Genomic DNA, 21,862 nt, shown 5'->3' on the forward strand with positions numbered 1-21,862 from the left:
AGGGTTTTTTTTTTCATACAAACATATGAACCACAAAACAACATGAACAGAAAGCTGAGGAGGCTGAGTGGGGAATGCAAGGGTTGGGTTTTTTTGCATGAAACTAAACATTTGCATTTTTGGGTACCCTGGGATTTGCAGCCAATTGTGGCAGGGCAATGAATTTTGTAGAGTTTCGTAGAACAGGTAGTCCTCGATCTATAACCACAATTGAGCCCAAAATTTCTGTTGCTAAGTCAGACAAATGTTAAGTGAGTTTTGCCCTATTTTGCGCCCTTTCTTGCCACAGTTGTTAAGTGAATCACTGCAGTTGCTAAGTTAGCAACATGGTTGTTAAGTGAACCAGGCTTCCCCATTGACTTTGCTTGGCAGAAGGTCACAACAAGGGAATTGCATGACCCCAGGATGTTGCAACTGTCATAAATATGAGTCAACTGCCAAGCGTCTGATTTTTTGATCACGTGATCATGGGGGTGGGGGGATGCTGCAACGTTTGTAAATTGTGAAAAATGGTCCTGAGTCACTTTTTTCAGTGCCATTGTAACTTTGAATGGTCATTAAATGAACTGCCGTAAGTTGAGGACTTCCTGTAATAGGGTTTCAGAGGAGAAACAGTAAATCAGGGCATGCACAAGCAAACCTAGGCCACCTGTCAGCGTCTTCTCAAAAAGAGACTTTTTAATTTCTCTTTTTCTGGCCTCAACACTGGCAGTCACAGAAGCAGAAGAAAATAAGTCACTTTCTTAAGGAATTAATAAAGGTATGACATGGATACTCGCACTTATTCCAGATCTAAACAGATGATATAGATAGTATGAACTGATCCGGCTTATTTCTTCAGATGTCAAGGAGCAGTCATGGCTGCTTACTCAAAAGACAGTCCAATTATGTTGGTTCAGGTTTTCCCAAGTCAATGCATTACAGCTTCAGATCTATACAATTTATACCCGCGGAGATGCAGAAAACAAGAAAAAAATAAAACAAAAACCACACAGGATAAGCTCTAATTTTAGGAAGCACCTGACTATTGAAGGGTTTTGCCACCATTACTCACACTGACATTTTTTTATATTATTTTACATCAAATGCTTTCCTACTTTAAACAAGACATCAACCTCAAGCAGTGCTGTAATGTTGGCTTAGTAGGATGCGTGAACTTAGTCGTCGTGATTTTAAACCATAGTTTAACTGGCTTCCTATTACATATGAACCGGGCAATTATGGAACGTACATTAAACTATGATTCAAAGAAAAACATGAGAGAATACCTTGTCTAGTCTTGAAAGGTTATTCTTCAAGTGGGGAGGGGGGGAAATACTATAAAGGGTGTTTTGAAATGAGATAAGTGTTTAGGCAAGTGCAAAGTTCTCACCTATCCATCTCATTATTTTTTCTCTTGCACTTTTTACTATGACAAGACTTCAGTTTCTTAATTGTGAAGAAAGTTAAAATAGCCTTAAAATTCCATTCCAGAGAGCTGCTGTCTGTTGAAGACCATGGGAGTATTGCTTAGATCATGACTTCATTATCGGAGATTTACTGTAGCATTACTTCAAAAGATCAGGTAGTCCTCACTTAATGACTGAAATTAAGGCAGACTCCCAAAAAGTTCCTTAAAACCCCTCCTTGAATTTAGGACTGCCACATTCTTCCTCCTTCCTGGCAGAGTAATTTGATCATATTTTGCATTTATGACCGGTTGCAGTGTCCTGCTGTCACACAACTGCAATTTGAAACTTTTTTTTTTTTTGCCAATTTCCACTGTTTTTCTTCGGTTTCCAGCAAAACACATCCATTCAGGGGAATGGAGTTGCTTAACAAACACATGATTCCCTTAACCACCATAATGACTTGCTTTATAACTGTCATAGAAACAATTTTAAAATCGAGTCAGGTCATGTGGTGATGCACTTAATGACCACAATGACTTGTGATGGAAATTTTGGGCTAAATTGTGGTCATTAAGTGAGGACTACCAGTATGCTCCATTTTATTTCTTCAAGAAACAATATTTGATTCTTCTCCATCTTACTCGAAGAAAACCATGCTTTGAAACATACACACCTCTATTAACCAGGGGAAATTCAGATTCTGGGTTGCGTGACTTTATAGATTACTTATGGCAAGCATAAGGAGAAGCTTTTGATAGGATGGTTAGACCAATAAGTAAAACAAAGTAGTTATTAGTAGGTTTTGGAATTAAGACCAAGGAAAGGCCTTTGATGAAGACCTTGGAAGTTAATACATTCACATGTATTATTAAGAAAAGTAAAAGTAAAGAAAAACAAAAAACTGTTCAAAAAGGAAAACTCAAACCACAAAATAAATAAACGGAATTTACAGGTTATATTTTTCAATATTTCCGTAATTAGCTTCAGCAGCTGAATATAGCATTTAAAAAAAAAACACCTAATAATCACATATTCTGGAGAGAGAAGTTCCCTGACCATGGGCTCCAGCACAAGCCCAAATAAACCTTTGGCCAAGGTGACCGACTCAGACTGGATCCTGCAACTAATCAAAACTGCTAAAATCCAAGTAATATATAAATAGCAACAGCAACAGTCAACGCAGAATAAATTGTAACATGAGATTATGAATTTGTCAGCCCTTAAGAGGTAAACCAGGGCAAGGAACAGACAGTGCAAGGACTACCGGAACTCTTTTGTTATAAAGGATAATTATTTGTATCAAAATATGGTTTCGAACATAAGAGCTACCCTCTCATTTCTCAGACGTTCTATGATAATAAAGATCTTGAAAACCTTTTGAAAGTTTCCCCTCTATCTCACACCAAACTGAATCAAGACAGAATTCTTTGGGGTCCCCTTTCTCAAACTCTCCTCTTCCCCAGTACTGAGGAGCTATTTACTTTCTGTAATAATTTTTTACATTTCTTCTTTTACATTTCTTCATCCAAATGAACTCCATTCACCTCTGCAGAGTTACAACAATTTCTATCTGAACATTTAACATTAAGAAAAACTCACATTTCAGATTAAGGTACAAACCCCTATATATTGAATTACAACCCCAAAGCAATCTTCAAATTAATTTAAATTGAATTCTGTGTCACATTTGCTTTCAAAATACCAAGTTATGGGCCTGGCTAGGATGGGAGACCATTTGGAGATGCTACGTAGGCAGGATTCATTGGGAAATCAGAAAGCATGCCAGAAAAAGGCAGCGGCAAACCACTTGTGTACTGTTACAAAAACAGATGCGTCCATGAAGTCAAGAACAGTTGAGCTCAATCAATGGAGAGTTTACTTGAACAAAACAGATGACCATGTTTGTTTGATTTTTTTTTTAAAAAGTAAAACAGAGACAGAAAGGGAACTGGGAAATGTAAAAACTCAGGGGCAGTTGAATTGTATAGCTCAGAATATACAAGGCAAAGATCAATGTTTCCTTAAAATTCTGTCAACTAAGGACACAGTGACTTCATATAATAACCCATACTTGTCAAAGCAGAAGTCACCTGGATGATGTTTGGCCCTGTACAGGTAGTCCTCGACTTACGACCACAACTGAGCTAAGTGAGACAGTTGTTAAGTGAATTTTACCCCATTTTACAATCTTTCTTGCCAAGTGAATTTTACCCCATTTTACAATCTTTCTTGCCACAGTTAATCATTTAACGTGAATCGCTGCAGCTATTAAGCTAGTACCATGGTTGTTAAGTGAATCTGGTTTCCCCATTGACTTTGTTTGACAGAAGGTCACAAAACGTGATTGCATGATCCAAGACACTACAGTACAACCCTCATCAATATGGGACAGTTTCCAAATGTCTGAATTTTGATCACACTTCCATGGAGATGCTTCAACTGTCATAAATGTGAAAAGCAGTCATAAGTCACTTTTTTCACTGCCTCTGTTAATTTGGAATGGTCACTAAATGAACAGTTGTAAATCGAGGATTACTTGTATTTTAGAATCACCCACACAAACACACACACACAGGGCATATCCACATCCTATATTCCTTGAATATATTTCATAATTATTGATGCTTCATCTAGGTCACCGTCTGGTCATTTCCAAAGATAGTTTCAAGGCCTGTCTGGAAGTTAACATTCAACAAAGTACTTTTTGGCAGGAGAAAAGAATGCCAGCCTAAATTCGGTCAGCTTTCCCAAGAAATGTAGAAACACCAAATCAAAGCACATAAACTCTTCTTTTATGAATCTTTCTCCACGCAGATACATCAAAACGACAGTTCTCCAATGGCAACAATACCAGACCTGGGACCTTTGGGTCATCTAGTCCACCCTCTCCATTCATATAAAAAGACAGGAAAAGTCAATTCTCCAAATTGATGACCTGCTTAAAAATTTCATTTTTCCCTCTCTCTCAAAATGTGATCTGGTGGAGGACTTCTTGGATGACCACCTTCACACAAACCGCCTCTGATGCTGCAGGCTAAAACCTTCAATGACCAATGCAAAAAAGAAAAAGGAAAAAAAAAAAGAGCCAGGGCACCCCAGAAGTTCAGAATCAAAGTTCTGTGAAACTGACCAAGAAGCAAAGAAAAGCTGAAATTGACAAAACAGAGGTTCAAAGGTGATTGTGACAGGTCTGTCATAGATCCCTTCAAACACTACTACACGGAGGGGGGGGGGAGAGGACAGTCTACTTCTGCCCAGCTGGCATTCCTAATCACCTCATCAAAAGGGATGGGTTGTCAACATTTAATCGCACCTGATATCTTCCAAATCCACCCGTCTTTCCCCTCTCCCCCAAACTCCACACTGCAAGAATGCATCTCCAGGTATAAGATCTCGCTTCACTCCTGTTCGGCTCTTCTTTGATCAGATGGAGCCTAGATCCGGATGCCGAGAAGGAGAAGCTGCCCAATGGTTGGGGTGTGTGTGTGTGTGTGTGCAAACTCCTCAGCCTTCCCGCCCCCCAACCAAGATCCCAGCAACCACTTTCTATTTTTGCCGGCCGCCGCGGAATCTCCCACTTCGGGCAGCTGTCAACTATACGGACGAGCAACCCCTTAGAAAGGAGATTAGACTCGGGGACCGTTCTCCGATACGCAGCTCTTTCTCTCTCCTGCTGCCCACTTCTTTCACCTCCCTCTTTCCTTCCTTCCATCCATCCAGCCACCCTCTTTCTTTCTCTCCAGCTCCCCGCACGCTTTAAAGGGACAAAAAAATATATATCCCCTTCTGGAGCACGGAGGAGAGTCCAACCAAGCATGGTTCGCGCACACACCCCCTTTGCAAGTTCCAGCAGGCCCCTCCTCTCGGCTTCTCAGGTCCGGGGAATACGCCCCCCCCGCCCCCCCACACACGGTTCCTCCTGCCTCCCCGCCCGTAAGGAAGCAAAGCACCACTCCCCAACAGCTGGAGCGAGCGCAGGCGAACCCGATTCAAACGCCCTTCCCCAGAATCGGTGCATCCGTCAAACTGCAGCCCAAACCAAAATAGACTCTCTCACACTCTCACATACAGGCACACACACACGTGCGCGCGCCCTCCTAAACACACACACAGCCGCGCGCCCTCGCCGTATCTAGCTCGATCAATATTTGGAGAAAGCGGGCGGGGAGGGAGGGAGGGAGGGACGGTGGGGGGAGAGGCGGGGGTGCGCGCGCGCGTGCCAAGTCTGCATTGTTATCCCAACACAGCCGGGAGGCGCGAGGCTCTTTCCTTTCCACGCGCGCAGACGTTACACATACACACACACCCGGTTTTTTTTTTCCCCTTTCCCTTTCGGCTGCCATTCCCCCCATCAGCAAACAATGGGACTCCGGCGCGCACACACCATGCTTCCGACTCCACACACCCTCCCCGCGCTCCACTTCTCCGGTTTCTCTTTCCCCCGCCTCCCCCATCACCTCCCCGGAGCCGCTGAGATGGAAGCGATGCGGGGTAGCGGAGATTTGGGGCGGAGGGGGGGGGTTCCCTTACCTCTAAGGCTTCCAGAGTGACAAAGCTGGCCAGGGCGAAGCCGTCCACGATATCTTCTTCGGGCGAGGAAGACTCCCTCCGCTTCCTCCGGGGGGGTTTCGGTCGGGACGGCGGCTTGCCATTGTTTTCAAGATCCGAGCCGGAGGAAGAAAGGATGGAAGCCGCTCGGGTTCTCCGCGGCACCCCGGGACCGCTGACCCCCAAATCCCCGCCGGGGCCACCTTGTAATAATCCGCCTTTGGATCGCCTTTCCCGATTGCGCTGCGATCTGGATCGCCGTTTCTTGTGGAAGCCGTTGCAGAGCGCGGATCCGTCCATGGCTCTTTATCCGCGCAACCCCCCCGCCCGCCCGCCCGCCCTCCACTCCACAACTCCACACTGCCTTCTCCCTCCCTTTCTCCCCTGCTTCCTCGCTCGCTCGCTCGCTCGCTCCCTCGCTCTCTTCCCCCCCCCCCACCGATCGCCAACTTCGGTTTCCCCCACTCCCCTCCGGTGGATGCGAGAGGGAGGGAGGGAGAGCTGGAGGAAGCGAGAAGGGGGAGCGGCGGGAAGGCGGCGGCGGCGTGGGGTCGCAAGACGGGAGACTCCCAAGGAATGTCAGCCCCGGGAAAGGAGGGGGGGGCGCGGAGAACGTCGAGAACGCTCTGAGCAAGCCCAGCAAAGTAATGGCTGTTCGCTGGTCCTTCCTTTGCGAAGACTTTCCACCCCCACTCCTCTTCCTCTCCTCCCCCGCTGCAAAAAGCAGGCAATAAATTAAGAGTAACGGAACGCTCCGATCCGAAGGCGGCGAGACAGTAAGGTGGCTGGCTCTTGATTCTCTCGCACCACCTCCCCCCACCCCTCCACTCTATAACAACATACACGCGTATACAGGCACACACAGCGCCTTTCGAAACCCGTGTGTTCATCTGGTGGGGGGGGGCGCAAGGGGGGGAGATGTGGGGTTCTCGAAACTACTACTTCGTCGGGGCTTTCTCCGCTTCGGGGTTGTCAGAAATCAAAGGCGCCCCCCCCACAACGTCACCCCACTTGTCAATACCTCGCAAGACACACAAGCAAAGAGAAGTTGCTTCGTTTTGTTATGGGTTGGGGGTTTTTTCCTCACCCCCGAAGGGGCGCGGGATAAGGGAGTTTCTCGCCCCCCCTTCTTGTTGTCTGAGGGGTGAGGCAGAAAAGCCCTGCTTGGGGGGGGGGTTGCTGCTGTCCTGGAGCCTCGCACCCACGGGTGTGTGTGTATGTGTGGAGGGGACCCCACTTCGCAGGGCACACTCACACACACCCAACGGCGCGCGCCTTGCAAAGGCCCCGCGGACACCCCCCCCAACTCCCTGACAGTCCTGCTGCCTCCGTCCCTCCAGTAGGGCGGAGGGAGGGTGGGGAGGGGGCGACGCTCCCCCCCCCCCGACCGACCCCTCGGAGGCAAGTCCTTCACTCCGAAGGACGGGAGCGAGAACCGCGTCGGGTCGCAGAGATATCGGGACGACACCGCCGGGGTGTGTGTGTGTGTGTGTGTGCGAGCACGCGCGAGGGGCAGTTGCGCTTGCGAGAATCCCAAGGATCCCAACACAAAGGGATCGTCGGACGGGCCTTCGCTTCGCTTGCCCGTCTAACAAGAAGGCGGTGGTTAGGACACCAGGCAGGGCAAAATAAGAGGAGAAGGGGGGGGTGGAAAGTAGAGGGGCCGATCGCCCCCTCCCCGCGAAAATGGGGGGGGGGAGGGAGGAGGGGGAAATCAATGTGTAGTACAGAGGAAAAGGGGCTTGAGGAGGATCCGTTAGACTGCGGGGTGGGGCGAGGAGAAGGGGCCGGCGAGGGAAGGTGCGATGGATACTACAAAATCCTTCCCGGGGCTGCTTGGTGCAGACGTCGGAGGGAGTGGGGGTCTGTGTCCCCACTACTCCTCCAGCCGCAGCAGCACGGGGTCCAGCCCCATTCACCTCTGCCTGCCTGCCTGGGTCTCTCGCTTTCTCTCCCGCCCCCTTCGGTCACGTGGGTAACTTTCTATCTCTGATCCCCCCCCTCCTCCTCTTCCCCACCCCTTCTCCCAACCGTGTGAAATCAAGCTCTCTTCTAAACGCGCGAACTGAGTGACAGGCATGCGCGCCGAGTTTGCGCAGTGCCCTTCGCCGGCTCCAGCTGAGAAGGGGGAATGAACCGGGAAGGGGGCTTTGTCGCCTGGAGCTGCCGCCCCTGGAAGGAGAAAGGAGGGTGGGTTGGGGCAGGATCGATTTGCCGGGAAGCCAACTTCCCCACTTCCCCCCCCCACTTTTCCCCCCTCCTTTACTTCCTCCTTCCTCTCTCTGCTGTATCTCTCAAGTTTTGGACGAGGGTCAGCAACCTGAAGCCCCAAATCTTTAGACGGCCCCCCTGAATCGATTCCAACTCCCCCCTGCGATTTTGCCCCCCCCCCCGCCCCTTCCACGTCCAGGATTTATCTTCTCTGGCCATTTGGAAGAAAAGGAAACCGTAATGGTAATTCAAGACACTTCTTGAAACCAGTTGTTCAGCACTCTGCAAGACACTCCGTAGTCCTCGATTTACAACAGTTCACTTAGTGACCATTTGAAGTTACAGTGGCACTGAAAAAAAGGGACTGATGACCATATTTTTTGTTGTTGTAGTAGTAATGGTATCCTCGTGTCACGTGACCAAATTTCAAATGCTTGAGAACCAGCTCATATTTACGACCGTTGCATGTCCCGGGGTCATGTGATCACCCTTTGCGACCTGACAAACAAAGTCAGTGGGAAAAACCAGATTCACTTAACAACCGTGTTACTAATTTAACTACAATGGTTCACTTAACAACTGTGGCAAGAAAGGTTGTAAAACGGGGCAAAGTTCACTTAAATGTTTCACTTACCAACAAATGTTTTGGCCGTAAGTCGAGGACTACTCGTTTTGGCTTGCCTGGTAGTTTCTAGATTAGAGATTCAAGCATACATACAGGTCGTCCTCGACTTACAACAGTGATTGTTACAATGGCACAGAAAAAAGTGTCTTATGACCTTTTTTCACAGTTACGACCTTTCTAGCATCCCCATGATCATGAGATCGAAATTCAGACGCTTGACCACTGGTTCATACTTACGACCGTTGCTGTGTCCCATGGTTGTGTGACCTGCTTTTGTGACCTTCTGACAAAGTCAATGGGGAAGCTAGATTCACTTAATAATCAGGTTACCAAGTTATCAACTGCCTTGATTTACATCATAACTGTGGCAAGAAAGGTTGTAAAACGGGGCAAAACTCACTTAGCAAATATCTCACTTTAAATCGAGGACTCCCTATAGTTGGGTGTGGGGTAAAACTGAGCTTAGGTTTGGGGTATACAAGCCAAAATATGCCCAAGGTGAGGAGGCTTGACTTTCCTGTCAGCAGGAAATGCTGCATGTGGCACCAGAAGGCAGAGGGATGGTTACATGATCTACCCTGTCTCTATCCTATTAAAATCAGGATGGTCAATAAAGGTCCTTCTGATGACCACCATGATATATGGAAAGTTATGAAGTGGAATGAAAATGGGGCGGGAGGGAGGGAGGGCGGAAGGGAAAGGAAGGAAGGAGAGAGAAAGAAAGAGAAAGAAAGAAAGAGGAAGGAAGGAAAGAAAGAAAGAGAAAAGAAAGAAAAAAAGAAAGATCCACCCATGGCATATGGAACATTATAGTTTGGAATGAAAATGGGGAGGGAGAGGGAGGGAGGAAGAAAGGAAGAGAGATAGGGAAAGAAAAAGGAAGGAAGGAAGGAAGGAAGGAAGGAAGATAGATCCACCCATGGCATATGGAAAGTTATGGTTTGGAATGAAAATGGGGAGGGAGGGAGGGAGAAGGAGGAAGGAAGGAGAGAGAGAGAGAGAAATGGAAGGAGAAAGAAAGAAAAGAAAGAAAGAAAAATAGCTATGTGCAGGTGAAACGAAGAGAAAGAAGGATTTAATTGGATCTAAATGAGGATGGTCTAATCTTGTAGAATGGAGATGAATATATGCAGGGAAGTGAAGGTGTAGCTTCAATTATGCATGAAATGCATAATTCTGTCAGTATTAAATGACAAGTGTCATATTAAGACTATAGAATTAATACAAGCTCGGGCTGTTCCTGAAGATACCTTTATTCACTCCAGCACAAGAAGCACCTTATTGAAAAGAAACAGCAAAGTGAAGTGGTTGTCGTATCGAGATTGGTTAGTAGAGGAACATGGAGAACTTGAAGTCAAGAGAATAATTGTCTGCAAAGGATTTAATTTTCAATGATTTACATATCCCAATTAAATGAAAGATAATATGAAATGAAAGGTGACAAAATGAGCAACCTAAGATAGGAATTTGAAACTGAGCTATGTACAAGTGATTATAATGTGATTGCAAAAATGTGTTTTTGTTTACGTGTAATCGAAAAAGGACAAGTAAATGATACAATAGACTAAGAGAGTAATGGATAAAAACATGAACATTGATAGAAAGAATTTTAAAGATAACTGTTGAGATAAAACTAGAACTTTTTATTGGAATGTACAGGTAATAATTTAGAGTTATGGAAGATTTATTTTCTATGTGGTAACTGCAGCAAGATTATTATATACACAACGATAGAGAAATACTGCAATTCCCACAATGGAGGAATGGGTTTTAAAGATGACCAAATTACCAGAAATGGCAATCTGTTTTCATAATGCACACGCCTTTTGGAAAACCACAAACAGAACCATAGGTTTATAAAGAATTCCCGTTTTGATGATGACTTGTGTCCACTGAATTCAGTTTGAAGTTTCTAGAGTTGATCCTCAAAGAAGAAACCCAAACAAGGTGTGGCATTTTTCGTTGGATGCCGTGAACATTTAGATTGTGCTAGGTTTAAAATGTTTTTCATTGTTATGTAGTGGAGCCAGAATTTTTTTTTTCTGTGCTGCATCACTTGGGTCCTTTTGAAGAAAAGAGGTAATAAATAAATAATCAAGGAAAACATGGCTACAATCAGATGGAGTTCTGTTCCTAATTATCATGAATAGGAAGCATTTTTAAAGATGCTCTGTTGGATCACAGCCAAGGCAAGTATCCCATGTCCCACTGTGACAAACAAGAAAAATATAGCTTGCCAAAGGTGAACACAATAGCTCCGACATGTAATCAAGTCTACAGCCTCTAACATGCATTCAACATTGGGCTATTTTTTGCTAAGCTTAAGTTTTCTTTTATAATGGCATTAATATTTATTGAATAGCAGTAGCACTTAGACTTATATACAATTTCACGGTGCTTTTACAGCCCTCTCTAAGCGGTTTACAGAGTTAGCATATTGCCCCCAACAATCTGGGTCCTCATTTTACTGACTTCGGAAGGATGGAAGGCTGAGTCAACCTTGAGCCGGTGAGATTCGAACTGCTAAATTGCAGGCAGCAGGCAGTCAACAGAAATAGCCTGCAGTACTGCATTCTGACCACTGCACCACAACAACTCAGCCACTGTAGCTCACATGTGACACTCTTCAGACTTCTGGCATTTGGGATATACAATAGTCCTCATTGAACATCCTCTCGTTCATTGACTTCAATGTTACAAAGGTGCTGAACAAAGGGGACTTGGGCCTGGTTCTCACACTTGCAATTGTAATGTTCCTTGCAGTCACTTGGCAACCGGCTCAGAATTATGACATTGCTACATCCCATGGCCACATGATCCAGCTTCCGACAAGCAAAGTTAATTTGGAAAGCTGGCAGGAAGTCCCAAATGACAGTCACATGACCATGGAACACTGCTGCCTTGTGAGATTCACTTAATGACAACTGGGACAGCCAGAACACTGTCGTAAATCTGCATAGCCATATGATAATTGTGCCTTACGACTGTTGCTTACCAACAGAGTTTTTGGTCCCAATCACTGTCGGTAAGCGAGGACTATCTATATTTGAGAAGGTTAAGTAAGTAATTTTGAGATACTCATAAACCCCAACATTATAGCAATCATCCCCCATGTGCTGTTCTCTAAATTCATTGGTTTCACTTTTTATAACCCCCAGCTAGAAAAATCATTAGCTGTTCTGTACAGAAAATACCACAATAGAAGCTCAACACATCTAGAGGTCACCAAGTTGGGGAAGAGTAGATTACAATGTCCAACCAGGAAGTCCCGGGATGAACATATTGTCACTGACATATAATCTCAGGGGTTATCAAAATCTCCTTTGTATGTTTGTGGTGAAAAGCAGACTTAATGGACATTATGTGTAAATATAGTATTCTGGGTATTAAGTATTGGTCACCCTGATTACTTCACTGAGATGTTAAGAGTTTACCTGTAATTAAATTGGATTCCACATTGGACTCTGAATTAATTATGAAGTGCAATTAATTCAAAGGACCAATTAATTACAAATGGAACCCTGCAAGTTGGTAGGTTTCAACTGGTCACTTCCACCATCAAAAACAAGAGATTCATGAATAACAGATGCAAGGGAATAAGTGCCTCCAATCAAGCAATACAAATGCTGAGGTGATAATTCGTATTTATTGTGTGTCTGTAGTTTTGGACATTCTTTAGTCATAACATTGTTTATTTGTTTGTTATTAAATTTATTTGCCACCCATCACACGGTTCAAAGCAACCCTGAGCAACTCAGCATAAAAGACTTTCTTGTAGAGTATCAGACCCTAGTCAAGCTAATATTCCCTAACTTATGCTTATTTATAAGAAACTTATAAGAAATATAAGAAACATCCTCATTTCTGCAGAATTTCAGTTATAGGTAGTCCTTAACTTATGACTGTCACGTAGCGACCATTTGAAGTTACGACAGACTCTCAAAAAGTTAGTTATGACATAGGCTCCTCCCCTTTCCCATGGTCATGTGACTGTATTTATGGCTCTTTGCTGTGCCCTGCAATTTACAATGCTTTTGCCAAAAGCCACTCTTTACTGCCAATTTCCAACAAAACCACCCCAGAGGGAACAAATAGATTCTCTTAATGATACAACGCTTGCTTAACGACTGTAGATTCACTTAGTGATCATGGTGATTCACTTAACAATCCTCACAAGGTCATAAAATCAGTCACGTGATGATCTGCTTTACAACTGTCATGACTTAACAATCATAATGGGCAGGCTCTGTTATGGTTATAAGTCAAGGAGTTAAATCTGTAGTTTTTGCAGATCTCCATGGAAATGAACTATGCATGCTTTCCATGGCGCTTGAACTATGCATGCTTTCTGCATGTAAAGCATATGCTTCATACAACTTTCAATCAACAGTTCTGTGGCTAATTTTTAATAGTAGCTTAGTTCAAAGCTGTCATTACCAAATGTTAAAGGCTAAGTCTTCTCAGAAGCAATACATGTCAATAGAATGGAATGAATAGAGATATTTTCTCATTGTTGTGGCAGTGTTTTGGTTATCCAAATCTTCTGATTTAGAATAGAATAGAATAGAATAACAGAGTTGGTTCAGACCTTGTCTTCTAGTCTTCAGTCTTCTAGTCCAACTCTCTGCTTAGGCAGGAAACCCTACACCACTTGAGGCAAGTGGTTATCCAACATCTTCTTAAACATTTCCAATGTTGGAGCATTCACAACTTCTGGAGGCAAGTTGTTCCACTGATTAATTGTTCTAACTGTCAGGAAAGTTCTCCTTAGTTCTAAGTTGCTTCTCTCCTTGATTAGTTTCCACCCATTGCTTCTTGTTCTACCTTCAGGTCCTTTGGAGAATAGTTTGACTTCCTCTGGCAAACCCTGAGATATCGGTACTGTGCTATCATGTCACCCCTAATCCTCCTTTTCATCAGACTAGACATACCCAGTTCCAGCAACCATTCTTTATATGTTTTAGCCTCCAGTCCCCTGGACTGGATGGAATAGAATGGAATGGAATGGAGTGAAGTGGCATGGAATAGAAATGGAATAGGATAAGATAGGATAGGTTAGGATAGGATAGGATAGGATAGGATAGGATAGGACAGCACAGCACAGCACAGCACAGCACAGCACAGCACAGCACAGCATAGAAATACCAATACTAATACCAATACCAATACCAATACCAATATCAATACAAATAATAGAAATAGAACTATCTGTAACAGTGCATATAACATACTGTAAAGGCGAGACCCAAAATATTAGACATAGGAAATAGATTTTATTGAACTTGTTGGGTGAAGGAAGCTTAACTGTTTGAGAAAGCTCTTTACATTTGGACACCAATAATCCCCCCTCTCCCACCCCTCTCTCTCTTTATATATATATATATATATATATATATATATATATATATATATATATATATATATATATATATATATATATATATATATATATATATATATATATATATTTGTTTTCTGAGGTTTTTTTCCTGAAGATGACGAATGAGACTTCGTTGAAACGGTGCCAAAACACTTCCAATTTTACGCGGGAGAAAACCCGAATAACCAAAGACCTACATACATACATACATATATATATATTGAATTTCCAAGGAGTAGTGCAGTAGTAGCATTTCCTATAGTATCTCAGGACTGATTGGGCTACATGACCTTTGAGATCCTTTTCAACTTTATATTTGGAAGGAAATAGTGACACTGTTATATAATCAAGCTACTGCAAAATAAATAAATAAAGTAATATCGAATGTTCAGAGTCACCTCTGGCGTATGCAACGAATCTTGTTTTGTAGCCACAAATGAAGAAGGGAGCCCATTGCTTGGGGGGAATGGCAAGGAATCTTGCCCCAAGCAAGAATAATTTGCAATTTAGAACTGCCTGTCAGGATAAATGCCGAAAGGCCTTTAACAAAAAAAAAAGAGGCACACATCCCGATGTGCAGCACTGCTGAAGAAGCTTTTCCGAGCCAAGGCAAAAGAGAGGCGAGCCATCAGAGGATCAACTGTTATACATCCTTCCATGTGTCTTTAAAGGCCTGTCCGTCATTGATCTAAGATTGTGGTTGCAATCTGATGCACTTTCTTTCAGGGAGTAAATCCCATTGATTCAGCTGCCGCAAATGCGCACTCGGGGTCAGATTGTAAATCTGTTGCTGTGAGAGCTACAGGGGCTCTGATTTCTATGTATCTTCTGTTATCTGCCAAAAAAACTTCAAAGAGCAGGATGGCAAACACTTGCTTTGGAGGATTATCAGCAGACAATCGGGGCTCATCCTGACACGCCTGGGCCAAGCTTGTCAGTTTCTCAAAGGGCAATTGAGGGCAAGAAAGGGGGCGAAGAAAAGACCGGCACTCGAAGGACGAAAGAAAGATCTGAGCGACAGAGTCAAGAGTTGGGATCAGCTTCTGCAATGTTTTCTGGAGTGCTTTTCTAAAGAAAAATTAACGGGAAATGAAAAGCAGGCTTCAAAAGTGGTTTTGTTAAGCGTGTCATTCTTGGAATAAATGTAAAATAAAGTTCTCCCCTAAGATATTATCCCAAGTATTAGCCCTTTTTCAGAAAAGAAATGACGGTGAGACTGAACTGTGCCCTAGTGGATTACGGTAGATCGATCAATCAATCAATCAATCAATCAATCAATCAGGAAGGGACCTTGGAGGTCTTCTACTCCAGCCCTCTGCTCAAGCAGGAGAATCTATACCATTTCAGATAAGTGACTGTCTAGTCTCTTCTTAAAAGCCTCCAATGATGAAGCACCTACAACTTCTGGAAGCAAGCTGTTCCACTGGTTAATTGTTCTCACAGTTAGGAAGTTTCTCCTTAATTCCAGGTTGCTTCTCTCCTTGATTAGTTTCCATCCATTGTTTCTTGTCCTGCCTTCTGGTGCTTTGGAAAATAAGTTGACCCTCCTCTTCTTCATGACAGCCTCTCAAATACTGGAATACTGCTATCATGCCCTTCCTTAGTCCTCCCTTAGTCCTTCTTTTCTCTAGCTTATCCATACTGAATTTCTGCAACCGTTCTTTATGTTTTAGTCTCCAGGCCTTTAATCATCTTAGTTGCTCTTCTCTGGACATTTTTTTCCCCAAAGTCTCAACATCTTTTTTTGTAACGTGGTGACCAAACCTGGAGGCAGTATTCCAGGTTTGGTCTTACTAAGGATTTATAAAGTGGTACTAATACTTCACGTGATTTTGATTCTGTGCCTCTGTTTAAACAACCAAGGATTGTAGTAGCTTTTTTTAAAAAAAGCTCACAAGGTCACAACTGTTAACTGAAGGACCATCTCTTCCCTGTTACATCCACTTGACCCATCAGAACAAGGAGGCAGGGAGTGTTGCCATTTCCCTGTCCTAAGGAGATGTCTCCGCAGGGAACCAGAAGATGGGCCTTCTCCCTGGTGACTCCTTTCCTTTGAAACATTGTCCTATGGGGAGGAGAGGGGAGGAGTAGGAGAAAGGGAAGGAGAGGGAAGTGGAGGAGAGAGAAGAGAAGAGAGGGGAGAGAAGGAGAGGAAAAGGGAAGGAGAGGGAAGTAGGGAGGGTAGAGGAGTAGGAGAAAGGGAAGGAGAGGGAAGTGGAGAAGAGGAGAGAGAAGAGGGGAGAGAAGGAGAGGAAAAGGGAAGGAGAGGGAAGTGGAGGAGAGGAGAGGGGAGAGAAGAGGAAAAGGGAGGAGGGGGAAGGAGAGGAAGTAGGGAGGGGAGAGAAGGAGAGAGACGGGAAAAGATGGACTGTTGCTGTAAAATGGAAATTATGATGTATTATAAAGGAAAATGTATAATAATAACATTTTTTTAAAAAAAAGAACGAAACATTGTCTTATGCAGAGATTAGATTGCCCCCCACCCTTCTGGTGTTCTTTCACAAGACCCTAAAGTCCTGGTTTTGCCAGCAGTCCTGGAGAACCCCAGAGCGGGATACAGTCTATCAAGCAGCTTGTTTGTGTCAAGGCTCTGACTAACGAACTCAAGCAAATCAGAACTCTGAGACTTGGCTCCTTCTCAAAGGTCTTCTTTAATGAGTACATCATATCGGCACAGCTTCAATGGAAAACCAAATCTAAATCTCTCCCGCTGTTTCAGTATAATTAAACGAGGAAATAATCTCATCCCCAAGAGTCACAGGTCACGGTGGCCAATCGGGTTAATTCAGGCACTCCTTTCCCCACTTTATCTGTTGCCAGGAGAGACGACCTTGGTTCTCATGAGAAAGCCCTTTGTTGGGCCTAGTAATGCATTCCAACCTACTTCCCCCCCCCCCACTTCCTCCTCTGTGTGGCAACTGAGGAACAGAAAGATGGCTGCGGCCAGGTTCAGTTTCAAGTTGACAGTTTAATTGCTCGTTGTCGGCGGAGGAACGGGGGTGGGGGTTATTGTCTTTACTGTTTGCGTATTGGGTTTTTATTTTTTGTAAGCCACCCGAAGTCACTGAAAGTGAGTGTGCGGCCATATCAATTCTCTAAATCCGTGATGGTGAACCTATGGCATGTGTTCTGTTTCCCTCCCCCCAATACTCCCAGCAAAGAGTCAGTCAGAGGCCTTCTTTTCTCCTTTTATTTACATAGATAAATGTCCTGGCCACGTCTACCCACGGGCCTGCCAAGTTTCTGGAGTTAACGAGGAAATTATAGATAAGGCCAGAATTACTCACGAATATATTCTTCCCTCCATTGAGACAGTTAGCCCGCGCCAATTCATTGCTTTGTCCAAGACAAAAAACCAGGAAGTCCCGCCTCCTATTTATAGTCTCTGCAGATGTCACTGCATGACAATTATGACTTGGCTTTCCCCCAACCCTTCCGCTGCTGCGCACGCCGATCACGTCTGCGCAGTCTTGCATCACTCCAAAACTGTTCTTGGGGCGTTGCCAAATCAGAAGAATGCTCCAGGGAATCAGGTCTTGCCGGCCCCTCCTCCTCCCTTTGAGTGGGTGCCAGGGAGGGAAAGGGCTCAAGAGAAACAGGGCTTGCCAGGTCTTCTCCCTCACTTTCTGAATCATCCGAGTCCAGGAGTCCGGGTCCAGGAACCTGGGTCACAACAGCATGCGTGCCACAGGTGGCACACGGAGCCCTCTCTGCGGGTACGCGAGCCGTCGCCCAGGTTAGCTCTACTGCGCATGTGCATGTGCTTCCCGCCGGACAGCTGATTTTCAGATCTACCCTGCAAGCAGAAGCCACACACACATGCATGGGGGGACCTACCTTTCTCCTCACTTTCTGCTGCCTGTGCCTTCCCAGATCTCCAGAGATTCCCCTCCCCCAGCTGTTTTGGGATGTGAGGCCAAAAGGGGGGGGAGTTGTGCAAGCTTGCGTGTGGGGAAGGGGGGTCATGTTTGCATGCGGGAGGATCACACGCATGTGCAGGGGGGTATGTGGGAAGGGCATTGCATTATGAGTGTGGGTACGTGCACGTACGCAATAGCGCGCACGCACACACATTTTTGGCACCTGAGGAAAAAAAGGATAGCCATCACTGCTCTAAATAAAAAAATAAAAAAAAAATCTGTGGCAGGTTTCTTTATACACCTTACTTGGAACCCGCCAGAACGTTTGTGTCTCAATTTTAAGATGGCTGGTCGGAGAATTCTGGGAGTCGACATCCACACATCTGAAAGTTGCTGAGGTTAAGAAAAGAGTTGGAAAGGGAGTGTTTGTTATACCTTCAGGGATTTTGATCTGGACTCATGGATGTCTGCGTGGAAGATAAGACTTTGTCCGTCAACTGATTATGCATAAAAGAATACTGGGGGGGGGGCAGTTTGTGACTTCCCGTGGCACATCCTTGTAAGAGTCCGAGCGACGTTGTTGATTCTGCCTTCCATAGATTATGTTCTGGTAGAAACGATAATAACTTGCCTTTCACACCCACATCAAGAATGACAGCTTTATTTTAAAGGCAAGAACTGCGGCTGCTTTTATTGCAAATATCAGGAGAGAAAATGTTTCCTGCTAGACAAGCTTTGATTTCTCTTTTCCCTCTCTAAGCCTTTTCTCCCCTTTTCTTTTTCTTCACAAAAGAACATATTTCAGAGCTTTCAGTTAAGAATTCAAAGCATTTCTTTTGCTGAACAAAACACATCACTGGGTTAGTCATTTCATAACCTGCTATTTGAATAGAACCCGGGACAGCTAAAGAAGTTCTGCCAGAGAAAGGACGGTGTTGGTCTTAGAAATGTCTAGAGAATCTGTAGTTGGGGTAATATTGGATGAAGCCATTTCACTTTCCCCGCTTCTCATTTTCTCATGTTTGAGTTGCTGCAGAGAGTCTCCCCCTTCGGGGTATTTTTGTGTGGGTTGGAAGGGGGCAGAAATTGCGACTTGGGGTCTGCTTCAGCTTCCTGGTGTGGAGCTCTGGGCGAAGGCTGGAGGGAAGTGTCGCTGATGACAAAGACCTGGAGGGCCTCATTTCTGTGAGACTGCATCATGGCCTGGAACTGTTGTGTCTTGCCCGCTCTCACCGCAGCCGGGGCCTTCTTATCTGCTTCCGAACGCTGAGGAATGTCCTAGTATGCCTCCCGGCCCCAGCCCTGGCTCCATGCCCAGACAGGCTGAGGAGGAGGAAGCACCTCCCGGCCCCAGCCCTGGCTCCATGCCCAGGCAAACGGAGCAACTAGACCCCTCCCCCTCCCCCACAGCATGTGAGCCTGAGGGAGGTCAATTACCAACAGCTGCCGACTGGAGTGACTCTCACTTCAGAAGAATTGATAGGCGGCGGCGTCAGAAGGAAGGGAGGGGCAGGCCTGGATAAGTGCTGAGTCATGGAGCCACACCCCATGGCCTATATAAAGGATCTGCTTTCTGGCATTCTCTGAGTCAGGCAAAGTCTAACATATCTTGCTGAAGTCACTTTCTGGTCTCCTGCCTGCCTTGAGGACTTTGCTAGGACTTTGGCAGAGCTGCAGAGGCACGCCTGATTCGGATTTCCCTGACCCGGCCATCAGCGGAGGAGTGGGACACGACAGGAACTAGCTGACCATCTCAGCCCGCTGAGCCTCCAGGCACTGGTATCTGACTTTGCACTCTGGCAGGTCTTCCCTCTGCTTGGAAAGCCTATGATCGTAGTCCTCAGTGAGGTGCTTCTGCTGAGCCTCCTTCTCAGTCAGATCCGGTTTGAACTGAGCCAGCTGTTTTGCCAACTTTTCTAATGGTGGCTGCTTAGCTCCAACAACTGCTTCCTGTTGGGGCCCTAAGGAGCCTGGGTGGGCAGGCAAGGAGTGGCTGGGAGAGGAGGGGCTATCAAGACAACCCTTGATGTGAGTGACATTGAGTTGGCCACTCCCACCCAGTCACATGACCACCTAGCCCTGCCCACCCAGCCGGTTACTAGGCAGATCATATTAGTGGTCCGCGAGATTTAAAAGTATGAATTTAGTGATCCTTGAGGTCTGAAAGGTTGGGGACCCCTGGTTTAGAACATGGGACAACACAGTACAGGTGGTCCTCGACTTACAGCAGTTCATTTAGTGACCATTCAAAGTTACAACGGCATGGAAAACAGTGACTTACGGCCATTTCCTGCAGCACGGTTACATGATCAAAATTCAGTAGCTTAGCAACTGGTTGATGTTTATGACAGTTGCTGTGTTCTAGGGTCAGGAGATCACCTTTTGCAACCTTGTGACAAGCAAAGTCAGTGGGAAAAATCAGATTCACTTAACCACCATGTTACTTAACTTAACAACGTCAGTGACTCACTTAACAACTGTGGCAAGAAAGGCCATAAAATGGGACAAAATTAATTGAACAAATGTCTCACTTAGCAACAGAAATTTCAGGCTCAGTTGTAGTTGTAAGTTGAGGACTATCTGTAGTACAGACATCAAGCCAGCCAATGGAAATCCACCCTTTGGGGGAAGGGAGGGGAATGGCAAATTAGCAGTGAAAATCTCCATCAATCACCCTTTCCCCATCAGGGCCTAGGATTCACTCTCTCCCATAGGAAACTCACATCTCACTTTCTACTGTTCCTATTTGTCAAATCTTTACAGCAACTTTTTCCACTAGGATGTTGGTGACCCAGGCCCAAGTAGGTAGTAAGAAACTCAGTCCGTGAAAAAAACAAACAAACTTTATTCGAACAGCTGAGAATTACTTCATTCCCAGTGTCGTTCAACTCAAATTAAAACAAATGCCTCCCAACACAAATTCCTCAGTTCTCTCACAAACCTTGGTCCAATTAGGCCAACTGCCAAAGGCCTTTCTTGGCAAACGTTCACAAGTCACAAAAATAAAGGCAAGACATAGACGAAGCAGAAGACGAAGCAGAAGACGAAGCTACCAACATTGTTTTCCAGCAAAGCTCAAATGCCGGTGCTGGTCTGTTTTAAGCCTTATGGGAGGGGCCAATCATCTCTTGGCCCTACTCCTGAGTTGTCCTTTTTGCTTGAGCTGCTCTTGCCTTCTGGCAGCTCTTCTCATGCGTGCATTAGGAACAGGCTCCTCCTGTTCCTCTGCCTCATTATCAGTCTCTGGAAGCTCTGGAGTTCGCACCTCACTTCCCAATGGCCCTGGCCTCACCTCAGCCTCATCGCTGTCCGACTCTGTTGCCAGCTCCGTAGGCTGCTGACGGACCACAACATAGGAATCACAGTTAAATGCCAGTCACAAAATCTCCTGACGTCTATAGAGATGGGAACTGTCAAGCTGGATGGTCCATGAGGAGCTATCTTAAATGAATCAAAAGGTAACCAGAATACGGGCCTGGAAACAAGACAGGCTCAATCAGCATGTCCAGGACTACAAGCCAACTGAAGCATGCATAAACCTTTTCACAATCATAGGAAAAGTTCCTGTGCTCCATCTTGCTTGGAAAAATCAAGGCCAACTTGAGTCAAGATTGGTCGGGGTTACTAATGTTTGTTTGTTTATTCATGTCAGAAGCATTACAATTAAAATAAACCATACTGTATGACAGAACAGAATAATGGGACAGAATCAGGGGTGAAATCCAGCAGGTTCTGACAGGTTCTGGAGAACCGGTAGTGGAAATTTTGAGCAGTCGGAGAACTGGTAGCAGAAATTTTGAATAGTTCAGAGAACCGGCAAATACCACCTTTGGCTGGCCCCAGAGTG

This window comes from Ahaetulla prasina, chromosome 1, assembly GCF_028640845.1.
Source record: "Ahaetulla prasina isolate Xishuangbanna chromosome 1, ASM2864084v1, whole genome shotgun sequence".
Lineage (NCBI taxonomy): Eukaryota > Metazoa > Chordata > Lepidosauria > Squamata > Colubridae > Ahaetulla > Ahaetulla prasina.